Source organism: Lissotriton helveticus, chromosome 3_1 (assembly GCF_964261635.1).
Source record: "Lissotriton helveticus chromosome 3_1, aLisHel1.1, whole genome shotgun sequence".
Lineage (NCBI taxonomy): Eukaryota > Metazoa > Chordata > Amphibia > Caudata > Salamandridae > Lissotriton > Lissotriton helveticus.
In genome coordinates this window covers 2,067,027,393-2,067,042,579 of record NC_136061.1, presented here as the reverse complement: position 1 = coordinate 2,067,042,579, position 15,187 = coordinate 2,067,027,393, and the positions used below count along the sequence as shown (strand labels likewise).

At 44.8% G+C, this 15,187-nt stretch overlaps 1 protein-coding gene across 2 annotated transcripts in view; it reads right to left on the bottom strand.

The window, feature by feature from the left end:
• Nucleotides 1-1,761, bottom strand: part of ACAN (aggrecan) — a 239,099-nt gene extending 237,338 nt beyond the window's left edge. The window contains exon 1 of one of the 2 annotated variants that reach the window (XM_078683188.1): nucleotides 1,443-1,761. The gene's annotated coding sequence lies outside the window, so the exon portion shown is untranslated. The remainder of the gene's footprint in view (nucleotides 1-1,442) is intronic. The other variant, XM_078683189.1, reaches the window with a different exon arrangement.
• Nucleotides 1,762-15,187: the final 13,426 nt, after the last annotated feature.

Below are 15,187 nucleotides of genomic sequence, written 5' to 3'. Positions count from 1 at the left end.
ATGTAATTTTTTTGATATCGTTTCTAGTCATGGGTTTCCATTTAGAAATCAATCGTTTTAGCCTGTTAGGTTCAATGAAAACGTTATGCTTGCTCTCAAAGCCAGTACTGGAAACATGGTGTCCCTCGTGGCACGGATTGAGCTGGCACACCGAGTTATGTCACATAAGAAATATAATGTACACATATCAAACATGATGCAGGTAGTAAGCAGATAATCTACATTACAAAATGTACTTAAAACAGGCATTCAGTCAGATAGTGGCAGCAAAATGTGAAGGAATGTCTCAGGTGCCTGGGGTCACTTCTTCAGTCTTAGAAATAGAATGTCTCAGAGTTGGCGATTGACCTCTGCAACCTTAGCAGTTTAAACGAACCTTAATTCTCTCCCCTCCCCACTCCTTTACACTTTCAATGAGGTTACACGTTCCAATCCACGCCACCAAACAGATGTACAGGTACCCAGTATTGACCATGACAGACACTGTGTATAGGTTATCAGAGGGGGCCTACTGCCCATCACGACTTCCATGGTATAATTAGCCAGTTGTGAAGTGTGAGTCATTTATGTCCACAGAGCACACATGCTTAGACCTGTGGGTCACTGTACAGGAGTCTCAGAGATTGTAAGCCACATAAGCTCTGACGTTTCTTCCATAGTGCCAGCTCAGATCCTCACTGGGACAGACTACAGTGGGGAATTTCAAGATGAAATAAACCCCACCAACGAAGATCCGATTGAGAGCCGGTGGAGGGGTATTCGCACAAGTCCAACTTCAGCTCATTGCAGCCGTATGGGCATCAGAGCACGCTTCAGTCTAGCTGTATAACAACATGTGGATCTTGGCTGCTCCTTTTATGGACGCACTGTGTTTCCTTTCCAAGTGAGCCAAAAATCCGCACACTCAGTAGCAGCTCTACTGAGGCTATCACTGTGTAAAGTGTTTCACAGCATGTGCTAACAAACGGTAGAAGCGCCTCAGCTATCAATGAAGCAGTGTGCTTTGCTGGCAGCAGCAATTTGCAATCAGTGATTTGCCAACAGCTGGGGCAAAGCAGTCAAAGCAAGCTTTTTGGCGCGGCTTCTCTAGCTGTAGGTGCACTGTCTTTGCACAGAATGATTATCGCACCTCAGCATTTCAATTCATCATGTCCATGTTTGTACTATAAGACTTGCCTCTTCTGTCCAGCACTTTAATGGCAGCAGAAAGTATTGAGAGCTCAACACACAACTTGCATTATCCTTGTATATCAGTACATTGATGTACATAGTAATTTCACAGATGTTGTGTTGCTGTAAAGTAAATGGTAGCACCTTTTCAGCTTCTAATGCTCCCTTATTTCTGAAAGCCTCTAGCCCCTCACAAGCTATTGCATGTATATAGATAATGGACAGTTAGCAAAGAAAACGCAACTTCTTGAAAGTAAAATAAAGAAATTTACCTTTGACAGTTCAGTGCAGTGTTTCAGTAATGTATGTCCCATACACCTGGCAGAAAACTTAGATTGTCTTCTTTTCAAGAATAGGGAAAAATATTGCCACTTCTCTGCTGTAATCTATTTCTTCAGCACCTCCAGATGTTTTCCTGCCTTCCTTTTCCTCCCCAAGTAGAAATCAAAATTCCCTGTGTGGTCGTGTCAGGCTCCTTGAAGGCAGTGGCAGCAGCGGGATCAGCAGCAGCGGGGTCGAAGTGTTCAGTATGGATGTGTGAAGGAAAAAGAAGGTTTTTTTCAGAATCCCACCAAGGTTACTCCCTTGCCCGAGACTCCTCCTGTCCGTTTCTTTCCATTCCTCATGGAAATGCCTGCAGATTACTAAGTGCCTTGGACCCTCCCGTAAAGGTGGTCAGCGAGCAGGGGCAACCACTCCAGGAGCAAGGGGGTGGGAGAAAATAGGAGGGCCTGAGGACAGGCTAGTTACACGCCACTTCCGGTAAAGACAGCCAAGGATTAAAAAACAAGATGCTCGAAAACATAAATACACAAAGGAGACCCCCAGAAGCAAAGAGCATGAAGCCCAAACGAGAGTGGAAACAGGGGCTGCTGAAGACAGGCGAGGAAATTAAAATGAGGTGAATAAGGCAGCTTCGCAGGAGTATGGTTCGAACAGCGATTATAGTTCACTTTCAGGGTATACATTTGATGTTCACTTCGCAGACTTCAAACGTCCTTGGCCTTGCACTTAAAGGTCCAACGCTATTGCAAAGGTTTGAAAACTTTAAACATGCTTTACCTACTCTAGAGGTCGTACTAGAATCTGGGGGACTAACCGGAAGCGGAAAGATTCCATCACGTGCACACTGCCTCTTTAGTTCATGTATTGAGCTTGTATTAACAGTGTACAATCAGGAAGATGTAGCAAGAACGGGCACCATCACCGTAGCTGGATGAACCCGGCGTTTGAACATCTGTATAGCCGGACCAATTACCACTGTAAAATCCCCACAGATGTGCCTGCTTCTGGTAGTGTTTTACAGAATAAGTGTTCAAGTGTTTAAAGGAGTGTTACACCCCCCCCCCTCGCCCCCCAGCCCCACGCGAGCAGGTATCATCTGACAACTAAACCCATTACATGCGTTTCACATCTTATATTCTACCTAATACAACAACTTACTGAGAATAAGTTCTGATTTCAAGTGGACCTTATTCAGATGTTTAACACCCACACAAGTGGAAAACCCATGACAATGCCACCACTTTTGCACTGTTTCATAATTTTGTTTCTGTTTTCCTCTATTTTGTAACGTGTAATCTTCCTCGAAAAGCATATAGATGGCTGTAAAAAACGGTAGTGCTAACAAGATGGTGCAAACCTAGGCAGATTATATATTAATACCTGCATAGACAGAGCTCCTAGCAGTTAAAACTCCTGACTGAACAGAAGCAACCCGAGCTCTGCAGATCTGGATGAATTCAATGACGGTGGTACTTTTGGTAAAGGCATGTTTGCAAATAATTATACTGTTCAGTCTTTGGTAATGATGATCTCTGAAAATGAATACTCTTAAAAACCCCAAAACCAACGTTAATAATTCATTATTTCTAACATCACATTACTGCTGTAGCCTTTATTCATCATACTCTGAGGCCCCGGGCACAGGATTTATGCAGAGCTTCTTTGCTCTTTGTGCCACCTCATTATCTCTGTTTTATTTCGGAGCCATTTACTTTCCGTTGCTTATTTGATTGCCAGGTAACAAATAATAGGGGCGGACTGGGAACAAAATCAGCCCTGCGGGAGACCATGACTAGAAGTGGGCCAAGGGGGCGTTGTGAGGACATGGCATCCCACCCAGCTTTGAAAGCACCGCCTAGCTGGCAACTCACCAGGGATATACCAGGCTGCTACATTATAATTAATAAGAAGGATGCTAACAAGAGCAAAGCTCGGGGGACAAGATTGGATCAGATCCTCGCTCATCTCTCCACCTTATCTACATGACCTGTGGGGTAAGCGTTCCCTCTTAAGCAAGAAGTGAACTCACCTTTGTGGAAGGTTCTGCCTTTCATGTAGGAAGATGACACTTTTAAGAGTTATATTTAAAATTAAGTTGAGGATTTCAAAGAATAGAACTTCTAAAGAACTGTTTAAATAGTTCATTAGCCTTCTAAAACGATGCGAATTTATTTATTTGCATTTTTATGTACCGTAAACCAGACCCACCTGTCGATCAGAGCACTTTACATTTGAATTAAATATGATACACATATACACAGTGGGGTATGACGATGTGAAATGCCATTAGAGGGAGGAGAGGATTTTGTCCACTATAAAGAAGTCTAAGGCCCTCATTCACAGCATTTTGGCATAGAGTCAAGTAGCAAGGCACCTTGCTGGGCTGCCCTATGCCCAAGTGGAAGGGCAGGAATGCACCTTATTATTGCAATAAGGGGCATTTCTGTCCTTTCTCCCTGCCCTGGTGCTATTTTGGCAGCCTAGCACCGGCGTAAGCACCCTTACACCAGGGTGCAAAGCTGCCCCTGTTGCAGACAAGATTGTTTTTGTGCAGGAAGGCATAACTTCCTGCACAAAAACAATCCTAAGAGGTGTTTTCCTCTGTCTATGTGTGCTGGAAAATCGAGGAGAAATGAAGCTATATCTCTTTGCTACGCCTCACCTTGGGAGGCGTAAGGATTTGCAATTTCCCAGGTCTACATGATGATGTAAATCTGGGGCACTGTCAAAATCCATGGGTGTTGCAATGGGAAAACCCATTGCAACGCCTATGGATCGCCTCATGGAGTAAAGAGACACAGTGATTTGTGCTGCATTGCCTTACTCAAGATTTATGAGGCCACTCAAATCCAAGAAGGATGTCTTTGTGTGGCTTCATAAATCTGATTCAGAGTCCAGTGTCACACATGTACCACTTTACCTGGTGCTAAAGTGATGCCGGGCCCTTTTCTTTGATGGAATAGGAAAGTGGGGCAGGCGAAACATAGGTCAAAGGTCATATTAGATTAGACAATAGTGGAAGCACATAGTCTGGTGCTCCATGAATTCTTCCTGAGCTTTGGTAGGCAACCAACTAAGGGGTGTATGAATAGAGGCAAATCAAGGCAGGAACAAACAAAGAGAAGAATTTGAGTTATTTCTGAAATATTGGGTGACAGAGGTTAGTTTTTAGTTGTTACAGTTGGTGGCATATGGTTCCAGATCTTAGCTGGGAGATCGATTGATTCAGTGTACAGGATTTTTTGAGGAGAGGGGATTTAGAGATAAAGAGAGTCTATGCTCCTGAGTTCTCGGAATCCACCTTAAATGAATTGTTTGCAAGTAAGTTAGTATGGTATCTCTCTCTGTAGAGTCTTGTCTAAGCTAGTTTGAATTGGCTTCTGACTTTAATGGGGAACCTATAGCGGGTGATCAATAAAGGTGAGATGTGATTATATTTCTGGAGCCTGATAACAGGCAGGTGGCAGAGCTGAGTGTTGCTCTTAGAGGTGCTAGCTGCATTTTGGGAATGGTGGCCAGAAGGTTGTTACTTTAGATATGTGTTGTGAGGCCTAAGGATTGAACTTTACTCTGGAAATCATTGACGGGAATGAAAGTCTGATTTTTCAGAGGAGTCTTACTTGGTGTTGCACACTCCCCACTAGGCCACTGATGTGTGCCTAATGATAGATTTAGGTTCTAGTCCTAGCATGTGTAATGTGTCTAACTATGATTGTATGTCAGTGATACTGTGATGAGGTGAGATCAGAAGGAATTCTTCTTTCACATGGATCAGTTTAAAGTGATAATGGGTCATCCATAAATGTAATTCCCTCATCATATTTTCCAATAGAGCTATTTCATTGAGGTGAGATCTTTGTTTACATATGAGTGTTATCGTCAGTGATATCACCCACCATGTCATGAGTGATGTAATGTATGAGGTCCTAAGCAGTGCAGTGCAGCGGCGTATGTTATAGGTGGCTCAGGTAACTATTACTGATGACTTTCCATATTTTTATGTGTAAAATCTGAGCCTAACTATAACTTCCCTGTAACCTTTAGTTTTTTCAGTGAATATGTATGATTTTAAAATTCTATTTCCTAATTATAACGTCCCTGTAACCTTTGTTTTTTTCAGTGAATTCCTAAGGAATTTGTAATTCTTTTTCCTAACTATATCGTCCCTGTTAGACCTGGCATCATTGGCGTGAGTCTCCCTTCCATTTTTGATGGATTGCCCCCTCTGCTTTCCTATGTTTTAGCTGGTTAAATGCTTTGGGCACTGTGCTACTGTTATTCAGTGCCACAGTGCAAGTGCTCCCTAAGTTAAATTGATGTACTGATTGATGATTCCATGATTGGATTATTTGATATACCTGTCAGCCCCTAGTACAGTGCACCATGTGTGCCCAGGGCTTGTAAATCAAATGCTGCTGGCGGGATTGCAGCACTGTTGTTACACCCATAGAAGCAGCTTGTAAAGTGTGTCTCAGGCCTGCCATTGCAAGGCCTGTGTGCTATCTAGTACTGCCATGTCGACTTGTCCAAGTGCACCCACTTGCCAGTCACTAAAACCTTCCCTTTGCTTCATATCAGACACCCCGATGGTAGGCCCAAGGGCAGGGTGCATTGTAAGTATAAGGTAGGACATACTATGATGTGTGTAGCATGTCCTAATAGTGGATTACAGCCATTTTCATTTTTCACTATTGCAAGGCTACCTGTTCTCCTTAGGCTAGAATGGGCAGTTAGATTATTACATTCTTATAATCCTAACTGACTCAGGGAACATGGTAGAAATTCGAATTTAGTATGCTTGAACTCAGAATAATGAACTACATCTTTTAGTAAAGTTGGTTTAATATTCTGTGTTTGAAAGTACCACTTTTAGAAAGTAGGTATTTTCTTGCCTAACTGTCCAGGCCTGCCTCTGCTAGGTTGTGTATTCCTTGTCTGGGTTTGTGAGTGACAGGGCTGGGGGATTCCAGGAGACAGGCTGAGGCAACTAAGTGGTGAACACAAAGAGATCTGCATCTAGATGGGAGGGAGGAGTTGCACCTGGGGCCTGAATAGGGCTGGGTCTTCCCTCTACAATGCTGGCTCCACCTACTGTGGTGTGTCTGATGTCTCTGCCCTGCACTGTGAAAGGAGAGTAGGAATCATGTCGACAAAGTGCTCCCGGGCTGTGCCTTCCCTCTCCTGTTCTGGCTCCACCCCCTGATGTCTCTGCCATGCACAGTGAAAGGAAGGAGAGAGTCATGTAAACAAAGTGCTCAGGAACTGGTTTGGACTAGGCAGAGCCCTCTCTGCCTGCAGAGAACAAAGGATTTTGGAGTATAAATATTGGGACCCAGTCCCAAGAACTTTAGAGCACTTCTGGAACAAGAAAACTTTTGCCAAGGAGAAGATCCAAGGTAGCTGCAGGAGTTTGACTGCCCCTCTGCCAGTGTGCTGTTTGCTGGCTTGGCCTGCAGTGGTTGCTTCATTGCCAAGGAAAGGAGAAGGGACTTTTAAGGACTTTGATCATATACAGAATATTCTCCAAGGGCTTGAACTGTGCTTGCCTTCTGCTGAAGACTCAGGGACAAAAGACTTCATCTCCAGCTCCCCCTCTGAATTTCCTTCCTGGTAATTCTATCTACAAACATTTGCATATCGCTGGGAGCTGGAAGCACGACGCATCGAGAGGAAGCGTGTCGCCGCTGCAGCTGAAATCGTTGCATCACTGGAGAAGTGAGCCTTTGCCGCATGTCCCTAGAAGTGTGTATTCATCGGAGCTGCCTGCTGTCGGATCACCGGAAAAGCATGACACCATTGAGAGAGTCGCCATCGCATCACCGGAGAAGCGTGTTGCAGGGCCTGTCACAGCTCCAAAGTACAGAGTTGTTGCAAGGCTGACAGGGCGCCTACACATCATCATTGCAGCGTCATCGCATTGTTGCATCAAGGGCGCCATCTTCACGCATCTCAACTGGATCATCGCATCGCAACAAGGCTCCATTTTGCTCCATCTTGCGCACCGCACTTGCCCGCAGGCCGAGAATCTACGCATTAACACCACACCGGTAAGGATTACGACGCATCCCCTACTCTATGCAAGCATTGAGGCATGCCACATCATTTCCCCGACGCATCTCCTCTTTGCGAGCCTTTTGTTTACTTTGCGTTATGTATCCAGGTACTTTGTTGAGAACTTTGTCGCATTTATCATCAACTTGAACTAAGTAACATTTATCATCTTTAAGTCAACTTTAAGTATAGTATTGTGGATTTTTGTCGTTTGTGGTCTTGTGTTAAGTCTATATAAAGAATACTTATTTTTATAAAACCTGTGTTGTGTCCATCTGTAGTGTTTTCACTGTATTACTGTGTATATTCACAAATGCTTAACACACTGCCTCTTAGATAAGCCTATCTGCTCATGCCAAGCTACCAAGGGGGTGAGCAGGGGTTATTAAGGAGTGTAATCCCCTTAGAAGTAAGGGTCCCTATTTGGTGAATACCATTGCCAACTAGAGACCCCCAGATCTAACATTGGTGGCCCGTGGTGAGGATTTGAACTTTGCATTTGTGTTTCATATACAATAATTGGTGTACACTACTAGTGAGTGCACACCAAACGTGACCACATACTTTTTTTTATGGAAGCTTTTCCCTCGGACTGTTAGTTTTTCCTGAAAACTCCCAATTCTTACTACCATGAGTAAACCAGCATCTGTTGCATCTATGGATCTTGAATTTGAGGAAGAGAGGTTGGAAACCTACACTTTGAAACAGCTCAAGCATCTCTGCAAGAAATTGAAAGTTGCTACACCAGGCATTTCTAAAAAGGATGACTACCAGAAGGCGCTGAGGGCCTTGGTAGAAGCCAGAAATGCCTCCGATCTTGTGGTGGAGCCAGTTGGGGTTGCAAATGGGCCCATAGAGAGGCCAGTGTTTTCAGCCAGGGGAGGCGGACTCTCTCCACCTGGCAGCAGTATATCTTCCAAAGACCTGTCCCCAGAGAGCGGGAAGACAGGGAGTGAAATAGGGCACTCAAGCTGGAGTTAGCTAAGCTTAAGATGGAGAGTCAGAGGGAAACAGAGAATAACAGGTTGTCTTTGGAAAGAGAGAGAATGAGAATGGAACATGAGAGGATGTTGAGGGAGTTATAAATCAAGTCCAAATGCTTAGAAATCAATCCCTCTGGTGGCAGCGCACCATCTGTGCCTTCAGAAGGCAGGGTACATATTCCTAAGGATGTCATCAAAGATTTCCAAAAAAGTGAGGATATTGGGCAGTGGTTTGCAGCCTAAGATAGCAATGTTGGCCCACCGGGTCCCTGTGAAGGATTGGGGAGCGGGGTTGTTGGGCGGCTGCTTTTTAACTGAAGGTTAGACCTGCCCAGTGATCATAGGATGTCTTATGCCCACATGAAAGAAGCACTGATGACAAGGTATGGTTTGACCCCACAACTCTATAGACAGAGGTTCAGGAATTGTAAGAAGTTAGAGGGAACCACTTGGGTTGAATATGTGTCTTTCTTTTGCAGAGCAATGGATGGTTGGGTCAGGGGTAGCAATGTGGATAATTTTCAAGCGCTCTATGATTTGATTGCTAGGGAGCACTTGTCTGCTTATTGTTTTCCAGAGCTACGCCAGCACCTTATTGATAGCAAGTTGACTAACCCTAGGAAGCTTGCTAAAGAAGCAGACAGCTGGGTCTGTACCAGGGTCCACAAGGGTCTTGTGGGAGACTCCGCCAAAGGTGGGCAGGGTCCCCAGCAGAATAGTGGAGGGACAAGTGTAAACAGAGGGAGTTACAGAAAGGGCCCCAAAGTAATTCCCAAGGGGACCAAGGTAAGTGTTTCCAGCCTACCCCTGAGAAGAAGTCAGGACCCCAACAGGTAAACCTGTTCATAGGGGGCCTGTTACCTGCTTTCATTGTAAGCAGAAGGGACACCGTTGGTATGATCCCTAGTGTTCCCAAAAGGGTCAGTATTTGCCACCCCGTGCACCACCCCGCCAGATGGCCAGTGTAGCCCTGGGTGGGGAAGAGATGGGTGCGCAAGGTGGGTGGGGTCCCACACAAATGTCTCTTGGCTCATTAGGAGACTTTGAGATGGTCCCTGGAACTCACCTGCCTGATAACACTAAAAAATACAGGCAGTGGGTGACCATCAATGGCCATAGAGGGGAGGCTCTGAGAGACACTGGAGCCAGTGTGACATCAGGTGGTCCCCAATTCATTCTTCCCAGTTGTTGCCGCTGACAACACAGGGAGCCATTGCAAAGTGTCTCAAGTTCCCTTTGAGTGGGTGGGGTCTCTGGTACTCTTCAAGTAGCTGTGAGGCAAGCCATGCCTGTTGATTGTCTGTTAGGCAATGATCTGGAAAGCTCCTCTTGGGTTAAGGTGGAGAAGAAGGCTCATTTGGAGATGTTGGGTCTGCCTGAGTGGGCGTGTGTGACCACTCGGTCTGTGGCAGCTAAGGGTGTTCAAGAGACCCTGGAGACTGAAAATATGGCCCAGGGACCTGCCTTAAAGAGAAGAGGTAGGGGGCGTGGGAAACCAGCCCCCATTGTTCCAACGGTCCAGGAGGAGGCAGACCATGAAGGGGATACCCTGGAACCTACAGGGGAGCAAGTTTCTGAACTGGGGAACCTACCTGAGCTGACCCGTTAGCAGCAAGAAGGGGGTCCCTTCAGGGAGGAATTTTGTGAAGAGCAGCAGAAGTGCCTTTCCCTTGTGGGTTTGAGGCACCAGGCCACTAACCAGGCAGCAGGTGATCAGTCGGGATCACATTGGATCTACTGGGAGAACTGTCTGCTGGTGGTACCCCAGCGCTTCAGAGTCTTCCGACTGGATTTGGCTCTTGATGTTGCTTTAGCTGGTCATCTGGGGCAAAACAAGACCTTTGAAAGGCTAGTCTCCCACTTTTATTGGCCCCAGATGCGGAAGAGTTCAGATACTCATTTTAGGACCTGTCAAACTTGCCAGACAAGTGGGAGAAGTGGGAAGAGGCACAAGGCCCCTCTCCAACCTTTCCCTGTAGTCAGTACCCCCGTTGAACCGGTGGGCATTGACATTGTGGGGCCACTGGACCCCAAGACAGCCATGGGCAACAGGTTTATCCTGGTCTTGGTGGACCATGCTACCCAGTACCCGGAAGCCATTCCGCTCAGGACAGTGACGGCCCCGTGGTGGGACGTGCACTGATGGGTATCTTCTCCCGTCTGGGGTTACCCAGAGAGGTGGTGTCTGACCGAGGTGCAAACTTCATTTCTAATTATATGACATCTCTGTCGAAGGAGTGTGGTGTTACCTATAAGTTCACCACTTCTTACCACCCACAAGGTAATGGGCTGGTTGAGAGATTCAACCGGACCCTTAAAGGCATGATCATGGGTCTTGAAGAACCAATGAGACGTCAGTGGGACGTCCTCTTGTCTGTTTGCCTACCGTGAGGTGCCACAAAAGTCCCTAGGGTTCAGCCCCTTTGAGCTTTTGTATGGACACCCAGTAAGAGGACCTTTGAGTTTGGTCAAGGAAGGCTGGGAGCAATCTCACAGGAAACCTCCCCAGGATGTATATAGTTACATGCTGGCCTTCAGGAACCAGACTCGGCGATTCAGAGATTTCGCTCAGTTGAATCTGGAAGCCAGCTAGGTGGAAATGAAGCAGTGGTACGATCAGAATGCCACTTTGATTGACCTTCAGCCTGGACAGAGAGTTTGGGTCATGGCCACTGTGGAGCCTTGTGCCCTCCAGGACACGTGGACCGGTCCATATTAGGTGGTGGAGCGCAAGAGTGATGTCACCTATCTGGTGTACTTGTGGTCTCCCAGGAACCCCTTGGGGTCCTGCATGTTAACCGCCTGAAGCCCCACTTAGAAAGGTCCGAAGTGGGCATGCTCCTAGCGACAGATAATGGAATGGAGGAGGAGACAGAGCCTCTTCCTGACCTCCTGTCTGCAACAGAGCAAGATGGGTCAGTGGATGGTGTCAGCCTCTCTGCCACACTGACCCCTGATCAGCAGCAAGATTGTCACAAACTATTTGGCCAATTCTCTGATCTATTTTCCTTGGTTCCTGGTGTCACAGACTGGTGCGTCCATGATGTGGACACTGGAGACAGTCCTCCTGTGAAGCACAAGGCTTACAGAGTGACTGACATGGTTAGGGCTTACATTAAGGAAGAAATCTCCAAAATGTTTGCTTTAGGGGTAATTGAGTCCTCAAACAGTCCTTGGGCCAGCCCAGTGATCTTGGTCCCAAAGGCTGCTGCGCCGGGCTCCACACCTGAACTCCGGTTCTGTGTGGACTACAGATGGTTAAATTCAGTCACCAGGACTGACGCACCCCCAGCCCCAGAGCTAATGAGCTCATTGATTGGTTAGGGGCTGCACGGTACCTCAGCACGTTTGATTTGATGTCTGGGTACTGGCAGATCGCCTTGACTGATGAGGCTAAGGAGAGGTCAGCATTCTCCACACCAGATCGGCACTACCAATTCCGGGTTATGCCCTTTGGGATGAAGAATGCCCCTGCCACCTTTCAGAGGTTGGTCAACCGGGTGTTCCATGTGGTAGCACTTAAAACAATTCATGAAAGAGTCTCCAAATGTATGATGTGGGAGAAATCAGGTGCAGCAGGACAGTCCACCTCTACAGCACCTGTGGGAGAACCATCACCAGTTGCATTGATATTGATACAGCTGCCTGTGAAGGTTTGAATGAGATGGTTCCTCACTGTGCAAAATGCCACATGTTTATTGCTGTAAGAATATCTTCTGTGGTTGCATTTTCCCTTTTTGACTGTTCTGAGGTTCTATACTCAAACACCAAAATTGATATACTGTTGAAAGTATCATAATGCAATAGTGTGGGTCATGAAGAGTGTAGAAATAAAACCTGCACACTATGGCCCGATTCACAAAAGTATCATGCTACGCAGCGCAGCACCCAAAGAGGTTGCACTGAATTGCGTGACAGGGAGGCAGCAAGAGAGCACCATATTCACAAAGATATGGCATTCTCCTCCCCTCCCCTAGTGCCAGTGCTGATTTGTGTGGCCGTGCAGCAGATAGTACCATATTGCTAGGGTATGTGCCTGGGTCTACCATAAGTTTTCTCCCAGAAGGGTACCCTTCCTGTACAAAAAAGTGTGGTTAAACAAGTTAAAAACCTTTTCCTACTTTGTATGTGTGCTGTAAAGAGCAGCACACTTGGGAAGCTAGAAAAGCAAGGAGAAATGAAATAATTTCTCCTTTTAATGCATGCTTTTCAGTGGCATTAATTTTGAGGAACTAAACCATGTCTACTGATGTTAGTAGACCGGATTTAGCGTTAAATAGCATGAGTGGTTGTATAGGAATGCCTATGTACCACCCATGTAATGCCCCCTTGATGCAAAGTAATGCAAAGCATAGTTTCACTCTGCTGTGCATTACTTTGCCATACAAACCAACACAAATACCAATGTGCATTGGTTTGTTAATCCCCATAAAAATTTAGCGTCGGGTGAGCATTAAAAAAGTAATGCTAACTAGCGCTAGGCCCTTGTGAATGTTTGCATATCTACGTGTAAGTAGGTGTTTGAATGTGTAAATGAGTGGGTGAATGACTGCCTGTGATTTTTAGTGGGTGTGTGAGTGTATGTGTTGGTGTGCCAGTACCTGTATGAATGGCTCTATAGGTATGTGAGTTCAGGTATGAGTACAGGTATGGGTGTGTTGTTTGTGACCCATAAGTTAAATTAGTTAAATTAGTAATATATATTTAAAACTTTAGAAATACATTTTATTAACACATTTCATACAATTCATACCAAACAATTAACAAATAAATATAACTTATTTAGTTATTTATAGATACAGAAACACACCCAAACCCAAACTTTTGATTAACTACAATAGTACCACACTTATGTACTTCAGTGCTTCTGTCTATTCACTTCACTTCTCAATATGTGTTAAATTCTATGGCATGGCAATGTGTTACCAATGAGTAGTGGTATCGCCGTCGTGGGGAGCTGAAGTGCATGTTGCAAAATTTAGGAACACTAACTTGGTTTCTAACCCTTAGTTGTACAGAATATCCATGGCTTTTTGAGAGAGGCAAAGTCTAACATTAAAAGCATCGAATTCAACACATCAGGAGAACTTAAAGATAGAGTTGCTTATTTGCCAAGTTTGTGCAGTGTAACATCTGCGGCAAGTAATTATCAAGAGAGGCTGGTAAAAAGGATTCTTATGGGACAAGTTCCATGTCAGAGCATGTTAAAACCATTTCTTCATGAGGAAGAGGGTAACTACAGGAGAAGCACACTCACCAACTGTAGTAGTCTCTCATGAACCATCAAATGTTCAACAAATAACAGTACCAGCTTACTGCAAGAAGTTATCTGAGATGGTACCATTATACGATTTAAACCACACAATAAACCAATATACATAACTTATTTAACTATTTAGAAACACACTTTTGCACACAAGTACTTCAGATATATGCAGTTCTGTCTTTAGACCAGCAAGGACAACCTGACCCTCTACTGCATGACCAGGCAGACATGCCACCTCCAAAAAAGGAAAGTAAAGTTTGCAAATATTTCAGTATTCCTTCGGGAGAGAAAAAAGATAGTGCCAAGTTTGTCCATTTCAATGTCTACAGCAAGCAATATTTGAGACACAATGGGGAGATGTATTCCCATGAGACAAGTTCCATGTGAACGTACATCAAAACTATCCATCAATGCATGTACCATCACATAATGCTGGAGAAGGCAGAAGTACAATCATTGTCTGCTGTAGCCTTAGGGGAATCATTGTCACTGGCTATCATAACTGTTCCAGCTGTCTCTGATAACTTTTAGTAACTCACTGTAAAAAATGTCAAATGCCCGTGGCTCTAAAGATGTCAATCATGGCTGCATACCTGGATACAGTGAATAATCACCTTTGTTAATTATTTATTTGCTTCCCGTTGAACCTTCATGTTTTTACAGAGACTGAAACCAGTTTCGTCTTAACAGTTGCTTTCCAGTAACCATTTTAATACCTTGTTTATTTTCTTCTTAAAAAAAGGTTAAAAAAATATAAAACAGTTAGTGCTGCAGGACTAGTACTAGCATTTATTTTGGAGGCTCTGGACACATGTATTGCACTATAAGAGAAACTAACAGATACATTAAATAATCTAGTTATGGTTAAGTCAAACCAGCCATGTTTAGGGGAGAAGCACATACACTTTACCAGTATCTAGCAATGGTAAACTGCTCACATTCCTGAGGCAAACTGCGTGTCTCAGCACATACCTGGGTGTCTTAGTGACTGTTTGGATGTTAAAATTGGGATGTAATTGATTGTATGGATTAGTAACTGACTGTGATTATGGGTGTTTGGATGTGTAACTGTATATGCAAGTGGCTCTATTAGTAGTAAATACACAAGTAATATGTGAGTGTGTGAGTGGATGTATACGTGATTCTGTCCCTGAGTAGCTGTTACAGTTGCTGCATGGTTTTCTAAATAGGTATGTTTGTAACTCTATGGGTGGGTGACTGGCTGTATAAATAGGTATATGCATCTGCAAGTGTGTGTGTAAGTGACTGAAACTTAAAAGTATGTCTTAACTACAGAGCACCCTGCCCATTGGGCTACCTAGGTAATCCTTAGTGGTGCCTTTTGTGGAAATAAAGGAGAGTTTAAACATTGGCAAGGAGTATAAAATGCCAAGTTAAAGTGGCAGTAAAGTGCACACACAGGCTCAGCAGT